Below are 17,564 nucleotides of genomic sequence, written 5' to 3'. Positions count from 1 at the left end.
ATCTCATCCTAAGAAGAGAGGGAGTCAAAGAGAGAGGGGAGAATATGGCCCCAGTATCCTGGGCGGGGGGGAGAAAAAACAATCCAAAAAAAAAGAGTAAAAACCAAAGCCAAGGGATATCTTCTACAGGAAAGCTTTCTCTAATGACAGCATAGAAAGTGAACATGATCCCCTTAAAGTTGGGAGCTAGGACCTAGATTCAAATTCTGATTCTTCTATTTATTACTTATAAGACCTCAAAGTTCATTCACCCCTGCAGATCTCAGTTTTGTCATCTATAAAATAAGCTTGTTATATTGGATGGCTTTGGAGGTCCTTTCCAGCTCTGTCTTACATCTTATAATACATGTGATTTTAGACAAGTCATTTCATCTTTCTGGGTCTCAGTTTCCCCATTTATGAAATTAGAGGTTTGAATAAGACAGCCTGCCTCTAAGGTCCCTTCTAGCTCTTAATCAATTATCTGATTCTTCTGCTTTTCATCCATGATCTGTAATCTGCATTACAATTTTTTGAGTTCATAGTTTATCTCCCTGTCTTTGCATAAACTGTCTGCAACTGATTTCTTTCTCACAGCTAATCTCTTAGAATTTTCCATCACAGTTGCCATCTCCTACTCAGATATTTCTTCTACATTCCTTTGGTTAACTTGATGCCAACCCTTGAAATTGAAGTCTTTATTTTTGCATATATGTCATATTTATTTGTGTGTGTGTGTGTGTGTGTGTGTGTGTGTGTGCTTTCTCCTTTGGTAAAATGTAAGCTTTTTGAGGGCAAGAACTGCTTCTATTTCCAGCACTAAACACCTGCTGGTTGATTGATCATTTCCTAGATCCCCCTAAAGATCAGGAACCATTTTCAATTTCATCTTTGTATCCAGAATAGTAAAAATAAAGCAGCATTGGACTTAATAAATAAATATTTGCAGGACTGAATCCAAGTGACATTTTACAGAGGAGTCATGCGTGTCAGAACAACAGAGAAAAAGGTAAGAACCTCTGAACGATACAGGAATAACAACAGCACCAATAGTTAACTTTTATATAATCCTTTAAGGTTTTCCAAGAACTTTGCAATATTCTCTTTCATTTTTCCAAACAACCTTAGGACATAAGTGCTATTTTTATCATCCCTATTTTACAGATAAGGAAAAATAAGTTGATAAATTATGTGACTTGCCCAGGGTCACATAACTAATAATTGTATGAAGCAAGATCTGAATTTAAATATTTCCCAATTCCAAAACTGTCCAATAGCAATTTTAACAGATAGCTATCCAGTCTTTGCCCGAATGCTCCCAACCACAGAGAGCTTACTCTGACCCAAGAAAGTCCATTCTGCCATTCAATAACTCTAATCAAGAAGAACAGTTTCTTTATAGTGACCCAAATTTGGTCTCCACGTAACTTTCATTTGTTATATTCTGGCCTTTAAAGAAAAGGATCAGATTTATTTAAAAGCCTGAGATTATTTATTCAAAAGATTTTCTGTGAAATGATCATCTTCTTCACTTCTACAAATTGTCTGTTTTGTCTCAGTCTGAATTCAAGGTTGTTTTCTCTTACAAGATTTTGCAAGAGCTATTTTCATTTTCAAGGTCCAATCTTTGACGATCAAAATGATTTTTTTCAGTCGCAAGATTTCTCAAACAGTTGCTTCCTCCTTCCTCAGACCCATTCTAGGAGTACAGATGCTCTGGCAGACAAATGCTATAACTCAGAAACCCACCCGCTGATTGGAGCAGATGTAATGGCCCAGAGAATAGCTAAAGCTAATTCTTGCTACATATTCTGAGTACCTTAAATAGGCCTTGGCATCTCATGGACCTTCAATTACTTAATGATGGAATAATGGCCCCTAAGGAACCCTTAGGAAGTAGGCCAGATAGATGAGGGGGTGGGCTACTCTGAGGGGCAATGGGCCCTATGCCCAAGCTACTCCTTGGACAATTTCTGTTGAAACCATTTACATGGTGTAGATGATGATAAAGAAAGATGAGGAAGATGATGGTTGATCATGATGCAGTTATGATGATGGTATAATGAACATGGTGATGATGAAGATGAGGATGCTTTTCATTAATATAACATTTTAAGGAGAGAGTTTTATGGAAATATGTTTAACATGTTTAAACATGGGGGTGGCTAGCACTGGCCTTGGAGTCAGGAGTACCTGAGTTCAAATCCGGTCTCACACACTTAATAATTACCTAGCTGTGTGGCCTTGGGCAAGCCACTTAACGCCATTGCCTTGAAAAATCTAAAAAAAGGGGCGGAGCCAAGATGGCGACAAGAAGGGATCCAGTCTTAGGAGCTCTCTGATAAAACTCATCAGCTAAGGACTCTAACTAAACTTTCGAGAGACAGAACCCACAAAGGGACCCAGTGAGGCAGTTCTCCTACTCAAGGTAACCTGGAAAAGAGCAGAAAGGCTCTGCTCCCTGGGGTCGGAGGGGCGGCCCACCAAGGGGTGGACCACCAGAGCAAAAAAACTTCAGCCTCCCGGAGGCAGCCCCAGGGCACTGGGAGCTGCGGCTCACAGCAGCGGGGGAGTCTCCTGAGCTGCACCCCAAGGAGCACCGGCACAAAGTGGGGGAACGGGGGGGGGGGGAACACCTCTGCCAGAGCGAGCACGTGGAGCCCAGCCCTCAGGGCACACAGCCAGCAGCTTGGTCTTTCACCCAAACCAGGAAACAGAAGCAGGTGGAGCCAGTAAGCAGGAGCCCCCAGGGCATGAGCCCATTGAGCTGAGGGAGGGGAGTGAACAGAGACTGCCCAGCTCTGTCCTCAGCCCCAGGAACAGGACTCCTGGGCTTTGACCACATTCAGATCCTGATTGCAGTCTAGGCCCCTCCATAGAACAGCAGGCCCCCCCCCCCCACCTTGCCCCATGGCAGAGGAGGGCGCTTATGGTCATTCACAGACCAGGAGGGAGGACAGAGCCTCAAACACTGAGACCCTTGTGGGAGTGTCCCAAAAGCTCAGGAAGCACCCCAAACCAGGCCCAGGCTGGGAAAATGAGCAAGCAGAGAAACAAAAGGAAGACTATTGAGAAATATTTTGCAAATGAGCCCAAGAAGGATCAAAATACTCAGTCTGAAGATGAGGAAGCACAAACTCCTGCATCTAAAGACTCCAAGAAAAACAGAAATTGGGCTCAGGCTATGACAGAGCTCAAAAAAGACTTTGAAAATCAAATGAGGGAGTTGGAAGAAAAATTGGGAAAAGAAAGGAGAGAGATGCAGGAAAAACATGAAAATGAAGTCAGCAGCTTAGTCAAGGAAATCCAAAAAAATGCTGAAGAAAATAGCATGCTAAAAAACAGCTTAGGTCAAATGGATAAAACAGTTCAAAAAGTTATTGAGGAGAAGAATGCTTTAAAAAGCAAAATTGGCCAGATGGAAAAAGAGATAAGAAAACTCTCTGAGGAGAACAAATCCTTCAGACAAAGAATAGAATTCAGGGAGATTGATGAATTTACCAGAAATCAGGAATCAATACTTCAAAACCAAAAAAATGAAAAATTAGAAGAAAATGTGAAATATCTCATTGAAAAAACAACTGATATGGAAAACAGACTTAGGAAAGACAATTTAAAAATTATTGGAATACCTGAAAGTCATGACCAGGAAAAGAGCCTTGACATCATTTTCAAAGAATTACTACAGGAAAATTGTCCTGATATTCTAGAAGCAGAGGGCAAAATAGAAATGGAGAGAATCCACCGATCCCCCCAAGAAAGAGATCCCAAAAAGCCAACCCCTAGGAATGTTATAGCCAAGTTCCAGAACTCCCAAGTCAAAGAGAAAATATTACAAGCAGCCAGAAGGACACAGTTCAAATATCGTGGAGCTGCAGTCAGGATCACACAGGACTTAGCAACAACTACATTGGAAGCTCATAGGGCTTGGAATATAATATACCGGAAGGCAAAAGAGCTTAGAATGCAACCAAAAATGAACTACCCAGCAAGGCTGAATGTCCTCTTCCAGGGGAAAAAAATGGACTTTCAATGAACCAGGGGAATTTCAAATGTTCCTTTTGGAATGGCCAGAGCCGAACAGAAGGTTTGATCTTCAGATACAGGACTCAGGTGAAGCATGGAGATTGGAGGAGAGGGGGGAAATATGAGGGACTTAATGAGGATGAACTGCATGTATTCCTGCATAGAAAAATGACACTGATAATACTCATATGAACCTTCTCAGTTAATAGAGCAGGTAGAGAGAGCTTTTATAGTTGAAGCACAGGAGAAAGCTGAATTCGAAGATAAAATATGGTATAAAAATGGAGTCAATAGAAAAAAAGGGAAATGGAACGGGAGAAAGAAAATGGAGAGGGGTAATAGTCCAAGATATTTCACATAATATTTTTTTTATTACAATGAGCTATTGCAATGATATGGAAGGGGGGAGGCAAGGGGGAATGAGGGAATCTTTGCTCTCATCAGAGGTGGCTAGGAGAGGAAACAGCAAATATACTCAATGGGGTATAGACAACTGGAGTAAGAAGGAGTGGGGAGCAGGGGGAAGGGGTGGGGATGTGAATAAAGGAGGAGAGGATGGACCATGGGGGGAGAGCGGTCAGATATAATACATTTTCTTTTTTACTTCTTGCAAGGGGCTGGGATTGGATGGCCTGTCCGGGACCATGGGGCCAGGTGGATTCTGGGCCTAAGGGTGGTATGGGGGCTCAAGGCTTCTTGGCCCCAGGACCAGGGATCTGTCTGCTGCGCCACTCAGCAACCCTACAGCAGAGTCAGAGTGAAAGGAGAGAGAAAATAGAGTACATGGTAGTGGAGAAATAAGAAAGGAGGGAGTTGCGATCAGCAATGGCAACAGTGGAAAAATATGGAAGTAACTTTTGTGATGGACTTATCATAAAGAATGTGATCCACCCGTGACAGAGTTGTTGGTGTTGGAACAAAGACTGAAGCACATTTTTTGTTATTATTATTATTTGGGGGAGGGTGCAGGGCAAGTGGGGCTGGATGGCCTGCCTGGGGCCACATAGCAGGGTGATCTTTGGGTGTCTGGGGCCAGATTTGGACCCAGGTGCTCCTGGCTCAAGGGCCAATGCTCTGTCTGCCACCCGGCCACCCCTACTATTATTACTATTTTACTTTATTTTGGGTCTTTTTTTCCCCCTTCTTTTTGGTTTTTGAAGGGCAGTGGGAATTGGGGAGCTTGCATGTCACACGGCTGGGTGATTGTTGGGTTTACGAGGCTGGATATGGGCTTGGGTGCTTGTGGCTCCAGGGCTGGTGCTTTGTCCATTGTGCCACCTGGCCATACCTACAATTATTACTATTATTTTTTTTTATTTTAATTTTTTTCTCTCCCCTTTACTTTTTTTCGCCCAAGCAAGTCTATCTATATTCATGGGGGAAGAGGGGTATTTTGTTTACTTGTAAACAAGAATATTTTATTAATGTAAAAAAACATTTGTACAAAATGAGAATAAAAAATAAATTTAAAAAAAGAAAAGGAAAAGAAAAATCTAAAAAAAAAACAAACAAAAAACCATATTTAGACATGTATAATCTTTATCAAATGTGGAATTCAAAACTTTACAACAAACATGAATGCTGAAAACTAAATTTGCATGTAGTTGGAAAAATAAATAAATGAATTTATAAAAAAAGAATTTTAGCTTTTTTTCTTGCAAATCCAACACATGATCTTGCATGTGTAATTGTTCAATAAATCCTCATTGAATTACTAAGTAGAGGCCTGCTTCAATCAAGCTTTTAGAGAATCCAAAATCTTCATTCCTAGAATCAATCATTAATCATGTTGTATATGAAGCTTAGGTCAATGCTTTTTGGGAGGCAAATATAGGGCAAGTTGAGCATTGGATATGGGTTCAAATCTCAATTGTGCCTCATACCATGTAAGTGTTAGGTTATTTATTTAATTTCATTTTCCTTCACTGAAAAACGAGGAGTTTGGGATAGCTGTCCTCTAAAGATCTTTTCGGGTCCAAGTTGATGAGCCTATATGCTCTTCTCCCCCAACCTATCCTCAAGAAGGGCGCTATAATAAGCTCTTAAATGGAAACACCAGATGTTATCATCTTATTCCGATACATCTCCGCTGGTTGATGCATGATGCTTACAAGAGCGGAGTCACAGCTTCAATCCATGTACATGCTCGTTGGCTTTGCTCTGTTCCCCAAGGTTGCCCAGTCATCTCAGAATCTTGAGCTGCTGAACTTAAGGTTACAGAATCTAGGGAACTATTACACTGACTTGTCACTTGGGGATAATCAACCCAGAGAAGAAAATCTGGAAGGTAGGAAAAATAATAGCTATTTTTTGATATCTGAAGGCTCATCATGGGACCCAGGTGGCATAATGAAGACCAATGAATGACAGATAAAAGCAAGAAGATGTTTGCTTAATGAAAAGCAGCATGAAGATGTAGTCTGATAAAGAGAAAGCCAGCATTGGAGTTAGGAAGGCTGGATTCTGTCACTTAGATAGCTTGGCTGTGTGACCCTGGGCAAATCATTTACCTTATTCTGGCAACTCTCTAAGGTTCTGAAGAACAAGTATCCACCTCCATGTACAAAGGGAGTTTCCATGTAGCAATGAAATCACTATATAAAAATTATTGAAGACATGGTGGGGACAGCTAGGTGGCACAGTGGATAGAGTATCATCCCTGGAGTCAGGAATACCTGAGTTCAAATCCTGCCTCAGACATTTAATACTTATCTAGTTGTGTGACCTTAAGCAAGTTACAACCCCATTGCCTTATAAACACCAAAAAATGAAAATAAAAATAAAAAAAAAGAATACTAAATATAGCTTCAGAAGACTTAGGTGCTCTCTGAGACTCAGTTTCCCCAACTCTAAAATATAGGATTTCAAAAGTTCCTAACGTTGACTGAGTCAAAAATTCCTTTGATGACTGTGTGATGGCTATGGATTCATAAAACACATGAAGCTATGAAGGACGTCAATTATTTTGGAATATAATTATCAAAAAATTTTAATCAAATTCACAGATCCCAATAATACCTCTGAATGGAACAATGGAAAGACATAAGGACTGGAAATGTGATTTTACTGCTATAGAAAACATCAATGAAGAAAACACTTTTTTTTCCCAATGTAGGTCAGTACCTTTAGAACCAGAGTTCTAAACCATTTTTATGGTCATGGCTCTTTATCAATCAAATGAAGCTTATGAATCCCCTATAATAATATGTTTCCATGAAAAAACAAACCTAAGGGGTGACTAGGTGGAGCAGTGGATAGAGCACCAACCCTGGAATCAAGAGTACCTGAGTTCAAATTTGACCTCATACACTTTTTAATTACTTAGTTGTGTGGCCTTGGGCAAGCCACTTGACCCTATTTGCCTTGCAAAAACCTAAAAAAAAAACCCCAAAATGCATATAATTGCAAAGAAAAGAAAAATTTAATGAAACTAAAGATGTAATATTTTTCCCCATCCAAATTCATAATCTCTTTGAAATGAACCCCAGGTGCCTGGGACGGTGAAAGTTTAAATGACTTGCCCAGGATAATACAACTAGTATGTGTTTAAAGGCAATACTTGGACCTAGATCTTCTGACTTGAAAGTCAGATCTCTATTCTCTATTGCATTCCTCTTTCCTCCAGGTCTACACATTGCAGGAATCTTTCCCTTTATAGAAGGATCTCCTTTTGATTTCCCTGGGTCCCCTTATTTCCCCAGTCTAGTTATTTCCACCTTCCATCACCCAATGAGATTGAGAATATTTCTGAGGGTTTTCTAATCTCTCTGCTTCCATCTTTCTCTTTCCTCTTCATTAGCTCAGAAGCACTTAGAGGATATTAGATACATTGCACCCCTTTTTGACAAAGTCTTTTCTATTTATATCCCCATTCAGCTATTCCATTTCTTCAGACATTTCTCCATTGACCTTTGTTTTAGACCCACCTGCACTAGATTATCTGAGTTTTTAAAGGTAGCCTCTAAGGTTTTCTGGGCTTTGTAAAGCCCTGGGTATACTTATGGTGCCCTTGATGACTATAATGTTATTACCTAACAAACAACATGCCATTTCTCCCACCAAACATTGCTCAAGCCAAAGAAGAGCTCTCCAGTTTCAGGAACATGGTGGTCATTGCATTCACAGCTGACTAGGATGTAGGTGGGATTGACAAGGAGCAGGGGGGTAGGGGGGAAGGGGAAGTCTACCTATTCCTAATCACTAGAAGGCATTTTAAAAGACAATCTACTGGGGCAGCTAGGTGATGCAGTGGATGAAGCACCAGCCCTCGAGTCAGGAGTACCTGGGTTCAAATCCGGTCTCAAACACTTAATAATTATCTAGCTGTGTGGCCTTGGGCAAGCCACTTAACCCCATTTGCCTTGCAAAAAAAAAAAAAAAAAAGCAATCTACTAACAAATTTTTTAGTCAAAGTTCTAAGTGGAAAGAACCCTAATCTAAAAATCCAGAGAAATGGACCTTGTGTTCTAATTCTATCACTAGTTGTCTTATGATCATCCCTCTCTGGACTCCGGTTGCTTTTATTTGTAAATAAAGGATTTAGATTTAAATTTAAATTTGATTGAAAAAGATGACACTCTTGAGTATCTTAAAGTCCGGATGTTCTATGAGAGCAGGGGCCACTAATCCATCCATAAGGATCCCTAAGAGCCACATAGTGACAGTTTAAAAATGTAGTGTTCTCTATGTTTTGCTGTATTTTCATTTATTTCTTAAATATTTCATAATTTCATTTAATCTGGTTTAAATTGCACTCAGGAGTAGTCACAGGTTTAACACCTCTGATAGAGCTCTGATAAGAGCGCTGGTCCTATAATTAGAAACACCTTGGTCTTCCTGCCTCAGACACTGTGTGACCCTGAGAAAGTCATTCGATATCAGCCTCAATTTCCTCATCTTGTAAAATGAGGTGAGTAATTCCCCATTTTTACTGACCTCACAGGTAAGTCAATCATTAAGCATTTAATCAAGTGGTTATTATGTACCATGTTTCTTTGCTAAGTAAGCCCTGGGGAACAGCACAAAGGCAGAAATAGTCTCTGATCTCAAGGAGCTTAAGAACTATTAGGGAAGACAACATACTAACCATAATATAGATGATAGATACAGATGATATAGATATAGATAATATAGATATAGATATAGATAGATATATAGATATAGATACAGATAGATATAGATGAGATAGAGACAGAGATAGAGATAGAGACAGACAGAGATAGAGATAGATACAGATAGATATAGATACAGATATATAGATATAGATGATATAGATAGAGATAGAGATGAGATAGAGATATAGAAATAGATACAGATATATAGATATAGATATAGATGATATATAGATATAGACATAGACATAGACACAGAGAAGAGACAGATACAGATACAGATACAGTTATAGATAGACATAGAGACAGAGACAGATACAGTTATAGATAGATATAGACACAGATATAGATATAGACATTATAGATATAGATTAGATATAGATACAGATACAGAGACAGAGACAGAGACAGAGACAGAGACAGAGACAGAGACAGAGATAGAGATAGAGATAGAGATAGAGATAGATAATATACATGAGAGGAAATCTCAAGGCTGATATTAGCTATTGGTAAAAACCTTTTGCAAGATTTAAGTTGAGTTTAATAGGCAGTTAGGCAACTCCAAGAGAATATGTGACTCCCCCAAAGATCCCCGAAGAGGATGCAAAGTTTGAATTTGAATTCAGACCCTTGGATTCCCAAAACGAGTGCTCCACACCTTATCTTGCTTCGCTTTTCTGGGTCTGTTTCCTCAGCTGCAAAATAATGACAATCCCTCTCCTACCTAGCCTACAGGGTCAAAGTGAGGATAAAAACTATTTTGAAGAGCTGATAGCACTTTGCAAATGTGAGACTTTGTTATTATAATTTGCCTGTGATGGCTCAGGTGTTACCGTGTTTGTACCTTAGTGGTACAATCTGTTAAATATTTTCACTCCCACATCTTTTGCATCTCTATGATGGTCCCTGGGAAGAATGAAACAACTCTTACTGTCAAAAAGCTTTTATTAAATAAAGGCAATAACATGAACAAATACCACACATATATAGGATAAATTCAAATAGATGTAATGGTATTAAATGCAAAGTAGTCAGGGAGGGAAGATATGGCCAAGGGATAGATATGGGTAGATAGGTGATGCCATGGTGTATAAAGCACTTGATTTGGAGTCAGCCTCATCTTCCTAAGTTCAAATCCAACTCAAATACTAATTACCTGTGTGACCCTATGCAAGTCACTTCACACCCTGTTTTACCTGTTTCCTCACCCATAAAATAAGCTGGAGAAGGAAAAGGAAAACTGCTCCCAGTATCTTTGCCATGAAAACCCCAAATGGGGTTGGAGAGTTAGATATGACTGAAAAAAATGAGAGGACTAGCAGTTGTGGAGTGGGAGAAAGATTAGGTAAGACTTTGTATACATGGTAATGATTAAAGAAAAGGATTCTATAAAATGGAGGTAAGGTGAGAATACAATGCATTCCAGGTATAAGGAATGGTCAATGCATAGAGTATCATGGGCAAGTCACTTAATCCATTTTGCCTCAGTTTCCTCATCTGTAAAATGAACTGAAGAAAAAGTTATAAAACCATGCCAGTATCTTTGCCCAAAAAAATTCAAATGGGGTCCCAAATAGTCAAACTTGACTGAAGTGATTGAACAATAACAAAAAAAAATCATCTGTGAGCAGCAAAGTCAGTTTGGTTGGGTCATAGAGTTTTGAGGAGGGTAGTAATATATACTGAGGCTGTCATCTTGAGGACATTCATAGAAAACAGCTGTATTACCTTTAGCAGTGCTTCTAACTGTGCTTTTGGACAGTTTAAAGTATTAAATGGAAGCTGGATGCACTCCTTGTCCTCTCACTTTTAGAATCATTAACTTTCAGATGGTTCATGTACCACCTCCTACAGGAAGCCAAAGCAGATTCCCCTTCTTTTTCTTTTACTTATTTATCTGTATACATGTTGTGTCCACTGAGTAAAAGGTGAGCTCCTAGGGGTGGCTAGGTGGTGCAGTGGTCCTGGAGTCAGGAGTTCTGAGTTCAAATCTAACCTCAGATACTTGATAATTACCTAGCTGTGTGGCCTTGGGCAAGCCAGTTAACCCCACTGCCTTACAAAAAACCTAAAAAAAATGTAAGCTCCTTGAGAGCAAGGACTATTTTGTTTTTGACCTGGTAGTTCCAGTGCCTGACTCATAATAGTCTCTCCATGAATAACTATCGAATTGAATGAGATTATTTTTGTCCTTTATTCTGGAAGAAGAACATGTCATCAGGGGAGTTGATACCATGACAAGCAGATGAATTGAATTTGGGTGAGAGGTACTGTGGCTAAGTCACCAGCCTCACTTTCTTCTCCAGAGCCATCCAAGTCCAGTGACCAAAAATGAATCAAGAAGATTGGAGATGACCCTGGATGCAAGGTAACCAGTGTTAAGTGACTCACCCAAAGTCACACACCTAATAAATAGCAAGTATCTGAAGCTAGATTTGAACTCCCATCCTCCTGACTCCAAGATCAATGCACTATCCACTTCACCATCTAGCTGCCCCTGAATGAGGGCAATGATCTCTATCAATCAGGGAACCAATAAGCACTTAATTCCAAAAGAGACTTTAAAAAACCCACCCCATTATCCTCACTCTCAAGGAACTCACATTCTAATAAGGAAGATGACATATAAAAAGAAATTATACATACATACAAGATATATTAAAGGTAGATAAAGGGTAATCTTTTAGAGAAAGTAACGGGGAGAAGGAAGGGGATTCTGAAAAAAATGTGGGGTTTATGGAAAGAAAGGAAGGGCCAAGAAATGACACCTACAGAAGGGGATGTCGGTGATGAAGGTATTCCTTCTTGTCAATGTCAATCCTAATTATGCTTTCTTATTCATGAAATCCTGGAAAGTCTATATCCTAAAAAAAACTTGGAATAGATCCCCAAAGCTAACCACAGTCCCTGGCAAACAGTAGGTGATTAAGAAATTCTTACCTACTACCAAATCATCAAAAGTCAACGTTGCAACATTACAAAGAAGAGATATAAGAAGATATCCATAACCTAATCCTTTGCAGAGGTGAGAGGTCCACGGGTATGGCCCATTACAGATATATTCAGATTTTTCTCAATACTTTGCTTAGTTTTGTTGATTTTCCCTTTCTCTTTTTCTTTAAAAAGATTATTTGTATTTCTTTAAAATGGTATCCCTTTATTATCTGTATTTTTAAAATATCATTTGAACTCTATGTGACAAGAGAAGATTCAGTATGTATCTGTGGAAAGAGGTAAGGACATCTACAAAAGAAAAAGATTATATAAGGTTCATTGACTTAGGGACAGAAAGGAACTCAAAGGACCATCCAGCCCCACATTTTCATTTTAAAAAGGAATGAATTGAAGAACAAAAGAGGTTAAGTGGTTTGTGGTAAGATTTACATCTGGATATCAGACCCAGATTCTCTGATTTCCAAACAAATACACTGTCACATAAGTGTGACACACATGGACTTAACAAAAGTTGGCGGACCCATTCTGCTTCACACCACAATAGAAGTTATCACTGAGAGGAGAGTCAGTCAACTCTTTTATCTTAAAAGACTATGACTTGGGATTAGAAAGTTAGATAAGAAGCCAACCTCTGTTCTCAAGGAGCTCATAAGGGAATAATAAATAATGCTAGAAGGAGGGAACCCAAACACAACAAAATTCATGGAAAGGAAAAATGAAATGAAATAGTGACATGACTAATGTTTATTAATTCATAAGAGACTGTTAGCTACTTGATAGGAAGGGGTCTCATCTTGGAGGAGACACCGAAATCTAAAGGGCTATCAGAAGCCAAGAGAAATGACTTTGAAATTACTTTAGATAGTTTATGGAACAATGAGATGTGAGTTACTAAAATCAATTTATACATTATTCTTTTAATGAAAGAATGGACCTACTGAAGAGAGAGGTTCCTCTATAGTTGGCAAAGACCTATCCACTCAAGTAACTGGGAGACACTGACCTCTAGTGTTCTTTCTAGAACTGTGCAGTCCACTGTCCACTCCACCTAGAGAAGTTAGCTATGAAATTTTAGTGGTCCTTGTTATATCTCAAAGTCAACATGTCCAAAAGCAGAATGCATTTTCTCCTCCCTCCCAAATTCTCTTCTCTTCATGACTTCCCTGCTGTCGTTGAGGGCACCATTATCCTACCAAAATAGCTGGAGGAACAAGTGAGATTACATCAGTAAATTCTATGAAACCATAGAGTGCTGTTAGCTATTAGCAGCATCCTTATGTTGTGTGGGGGTGATGGTAGTTATTCTTTTCATCCAGATATAAAGTAGCAGTGTCATCTTTGATGTGTTGCACTCCTACCACATACCCAATCATTGGCCAAATTTTGTCATTTCTATCTCCCCATCTTTCACACATACAGCTATCACATTCATTCTGGCCTTCATCTGGTTTTTGCCTAGATGGTTCTCAAATGTTTTGGCCTCAGGACCCCTTTACACTCTTAAAAACTGAAGATTATTGAAGATTAAAAAGAACAAGAAGACCCCCAGGTTTGATAGTTATACTGAGAACAATGATTGTTTTTAAACAAATAAAGGGAAACAAAAATAACCCCCCCAAACCCCTTTATACCTCTAGGGAATCCTCAGTGTGCATAAGGAAAAGAATAGAGTCAGATTATTGTTGGAAAAAATATTGATGACACTTAAGAACTTTTATTTAGTTGAGTTATATTTACCTTATTAAGAATGAAAGTGTCTTAAAATTGTTGTAAAAATAGTTTTTACCTCATTGACCTTCTGAAAGGGTCTTGGGGGATCCTTAGGGTCTTTAGACAACACTTTGAGAGTTCCTTGCTTACCAGGAATTGGGGATGGGGCGGCTAGATGGTGCAGTACATAGAACATCAGGAAGACCTGAGTTCAAAACCAACCTCACATAGTTACTAACTGTGTGACTCTGGACAAGTCACTTAATCCTAATTTGTTTCACTTCCTTCATCTATAAAATGAACTGGAGAAGGAAATGGCTAACCACTCCAATGTCTTTGCCAAGAAAACCCTAAATGGGATCACAATGAGTTGGGCACAATTGAAATGACTAAACAACTAAAACTGGGGGTTGGCAAACTACAATTCATAAAGTGTCTTTGCATGACCAGAGAACTCGGGTGCAAAAATATTCAGTAGGCCAATTTGACCTGCAGACCATATTATGCCAAACTAGCCTATTGTCAAACTTCTTGTTTTGGTTTCCTTATCTTATGTCTCTTCTCCAATCCTTCCTCCAACTCAGCCACTACTAACAAATCTAACCATGTCACCACTTTTACTTAGTCTAATAGCTACCCATTATCTGAAGGATCATTGAATATCTTCAGTCTATCATTTTGAGGTCTTTATAACCTGTCACTTTTCTTTCCATTTTTCTTGCACATTAATTCCTTTCATGTACTTCACAATTCAGTCATATTTGCCTATTTGTTATTCTTTACACAAAAGGGACTGACTGTCTCATATCTATAGCCTGTCTGCCATATCTGGAATGCTCTCCACTGTCAATTCAGCTCTGAGTTCCTACAAACACCACTTCTACAAGAGCCTTTTCTTAAATTCCTCCCTTTCCCAAGTTGTCTCCTCTAAGGCTACCTATATGCATCAAATTCATGATGATCTATGTATATGATGTCGATTTCATAAAATGTAAGCTCCTTGAAGGGAGAAAATAGATTTTCTTTTGATCATCAGAGCTAAACAAAGTAATTGGTACAATTGTTTATGGTAGTTGGTGTTTCTTGGTATTTTATTGTTGGAAGTTGTGGTGGTAGCGGTGATGGTGCTGGTACTAGTGTTGGTCTTGGTCTTGGTATTTACTCATTTAAGTCTCTTCCTGGTCTAGCTGGGGTTTTTTTTTTTGGCAAAGACACTGAAGTGGTTTGCCATTTCTTTCTCTATCTCATTTCACAGATGAGAAACTGAGGCAAACTGGATTAAGTGACTTATATACAGTCACCTAACTAGTATGTATCAGATTTGAACTCAAGATTAGTCTTCCGGATTCCAGGTCTAGCGCTCTGTCCACTATGGCACCACCTAAATACCTAATCTGGCAGATAGTAAGTACTTAATAAATATTTGTTAATCACTGATCGATTCCAGAGAATAGAATCTCAGTCTCTCAAAAACATCAATTAAATCAACAGAGAGAAGGTTGTCAGTGATGGTGGGGCCCAAGTTTGAACAAAATTCTCCCAGAGGCCAAAACATCTCGGTATTAATTCCAATAGACCTTGACACTGACCTCCAATGTCCCATTTACTCCAACTCTGAAGCAAATGCAATTTCCCATCCTTGAAACAGTTCAATTTTGTCATGAATGAACAGTCAAGAGAATTGAATCAGCTTAAAATGGCCCATGAATATTTAAGAGATGAGCTGCCACTAAGCAGTTGGATACTAAGTAAATGGTAAAAAGTCTTCACTCCCTTCTTGTTTCCCCCTAGACTCCAGCAAACCCAACAATTGCCAGACAGTTAAACTTTTACTGGTCTCTTTTAAGGGAGTTTTTACAGCTTATATAAACTACAGTTGGCTGGAGATGCTAGAGAATGAAGAGTCCCCTTCAGTTATTCCCCAGATGGCTGAAGATAGCTGCCATTGGCCTATCTCCTTGCTCAGAAACCAGGCAATGAGCAAGTGGATCAGCCAGGAAGATGAGTATTTTTTAAAATATCTATCTCAAAGGAGGACTGCAGAAATCGACAAATCTAAAGGCATATTCTAATGTAAACTATTGGCTTTGCACATCGTAGATTTAATCATCTACTATATAGATTTAATAGGTATTTGTTGAATTACATTGAGCAGTAATGACATACTCTCCCTACCCGTGAACACAAGGAGGTCTCCCATGGCCCTGATTTGGAATGGCCCAAGACAAAACTAAATTATTTGAGAGATTTCATCGCCTAAAGACCTTACCTCCTGACCACACACACACACACACACACACACCCTTTCTTAAACAACATGGATTCAATAAGAATTCACTAAGTGAGAGAAAAGGAAGTCAAGTCACTGAATATAGATAACTTTTTTCAAGTTTGAGAAAGGGAAGAGAAATATTAGTCTGAAAACTACTAGTAAGGGAAGTTTATCAATGATTTTTTTTTTAAGAATGAGGGAGATTAGGGAGCTAGGTGGTATTGAAGACAGGAGGATCTGAGTTCAAATCTTATTTCAGACACATTAGCTATGTGACCATGCACAGGTCTCTTGGCCCCAAATGCAGAAGAAGAAATAAGAAGAAAAAGAAGAAGAGGAAGAAGAAAAAAGTTGAGTAAGAAGAGAAAAAGGAGGAGGAAGAAGAAGAAAAAGAAGAAGGAGAAGGAGGAGGAGGAGGAGAAAGAGAAGGAGAAGGAGAAGGAGAAGGAGAAGGAGAAGGAGAAGGAGAAGGAGAAGGAGAAGGAGAAGGAGAAGGAGAAGGAGGAGGAGAAGGAGAAGGAGGAGGAGAAGGAGAAGGAGGAGGAGGAGGAGGAGGAGGAGGAGGAGGAGGAGGAGGAGGGAGGAGGAGAAGGAGGAGGAGGAGGAGAAGGAGAAGGAGAAGGAGAAGGAGAAGGAGAAGGAGAAGGAGAAGGAGAAGGAGAAGGAGAAGGAGAAGGAGAAGGAGAAGGAGAAGGAGAAGGAGAAGGAGAAAAGAATTAGAGAGACCTGTAAGTAGCAAATAATCCAGATTCAGGTAAAAGATTAGAGATGGGACAGAATGATAATAGGAACAATATGTTTGAAATCAATTTGACAAGCAGGTACTGAGGAATTTGGGGGGTAGTTATTTTGGGAGGAAGAACATATGGACTAGCATACAGAGAACAGGTTCAAGTAGATCCTGAAATGCTACCTGGGTGCTAAAGAGCCAGAAAAGTAAACGAGACAATGTGTATCATGGAATCACCAATATTGGGACCAGAAGATTTTTGCCTTTTCTTACCTAGGAGAAACCAGGCAATGCAATAGATAGAGTACCAGGCTCAAAGTCAGAATCACCTTAGTTCAAATATGACCTCAGACACTTGGGGGTTGTGTGACCCTGGGCAAGTCATTTAGCCTCAGTTTGCTTCAGTTTCTTCCATTGTAAAATGGGAATAATAATAATAATAACAATAACATCTAGGATTATTGTAAGAACAAGAAATAGCCATGGAAAAGTAGGGCCTCGCGGCCTCGCAAACAGGAAATATGACGCGAGTATTAGTTGTTATTACTATTATTATTACTATTATTACTATTACCATATCCGCCCCTTTTCCCAGTCTGCTCCAGCACTGCCTCTATTCAGACTTCTTCAACAATAACCTAGACAGTCACCTGTGATGGATCAGTTTTTGCCTCATCTTGCCAGAGCCCAGGTCTCCACTCCAAGTATCCCCTCCCCACTTGCCCATACAGCTCTTTCATTTGCTTGACCAGACTGGGACCCAGGCCTCCAGTCCAATTCC

At 39.4% G+C, this 17,564-nt stretch overlaps 1 protein-coding gene across 4 annotated transcripts in view; it reads right to left on the bottom strand.

The window, feature by feature from the left end:
- RIMBP2 (RIMS binding protein 2) overlaps positions 1–17,564 on the bottom strand; it is a 535,198-nt gene that overhangs the window by 458,634 nt on the left and 59,000 nt on the right. The window lies entirely within an intron of this gene.

The sequence above is a fragment of the Macrotis lagotis genome, chromosome X, assembly GCF_037893015.1.
Source record: "Macrotis lagotis isolate mMagLag1 chromosome X, bilby.v1.9.chrom.fasta, whole genome shotgun sequence".
In the NCBI taxonomy this organism is placed as follows: Eukaryota; Metazoa; Chordata; class Mammalia; order Peramelemorphia; family Peramelidae; genus Macrotis; species Macrotis lagotis.
Note: the sequence above shows the minus strand (reverse complement) of the source record. Positions and strands in the feature narration are given on the sequence as shown.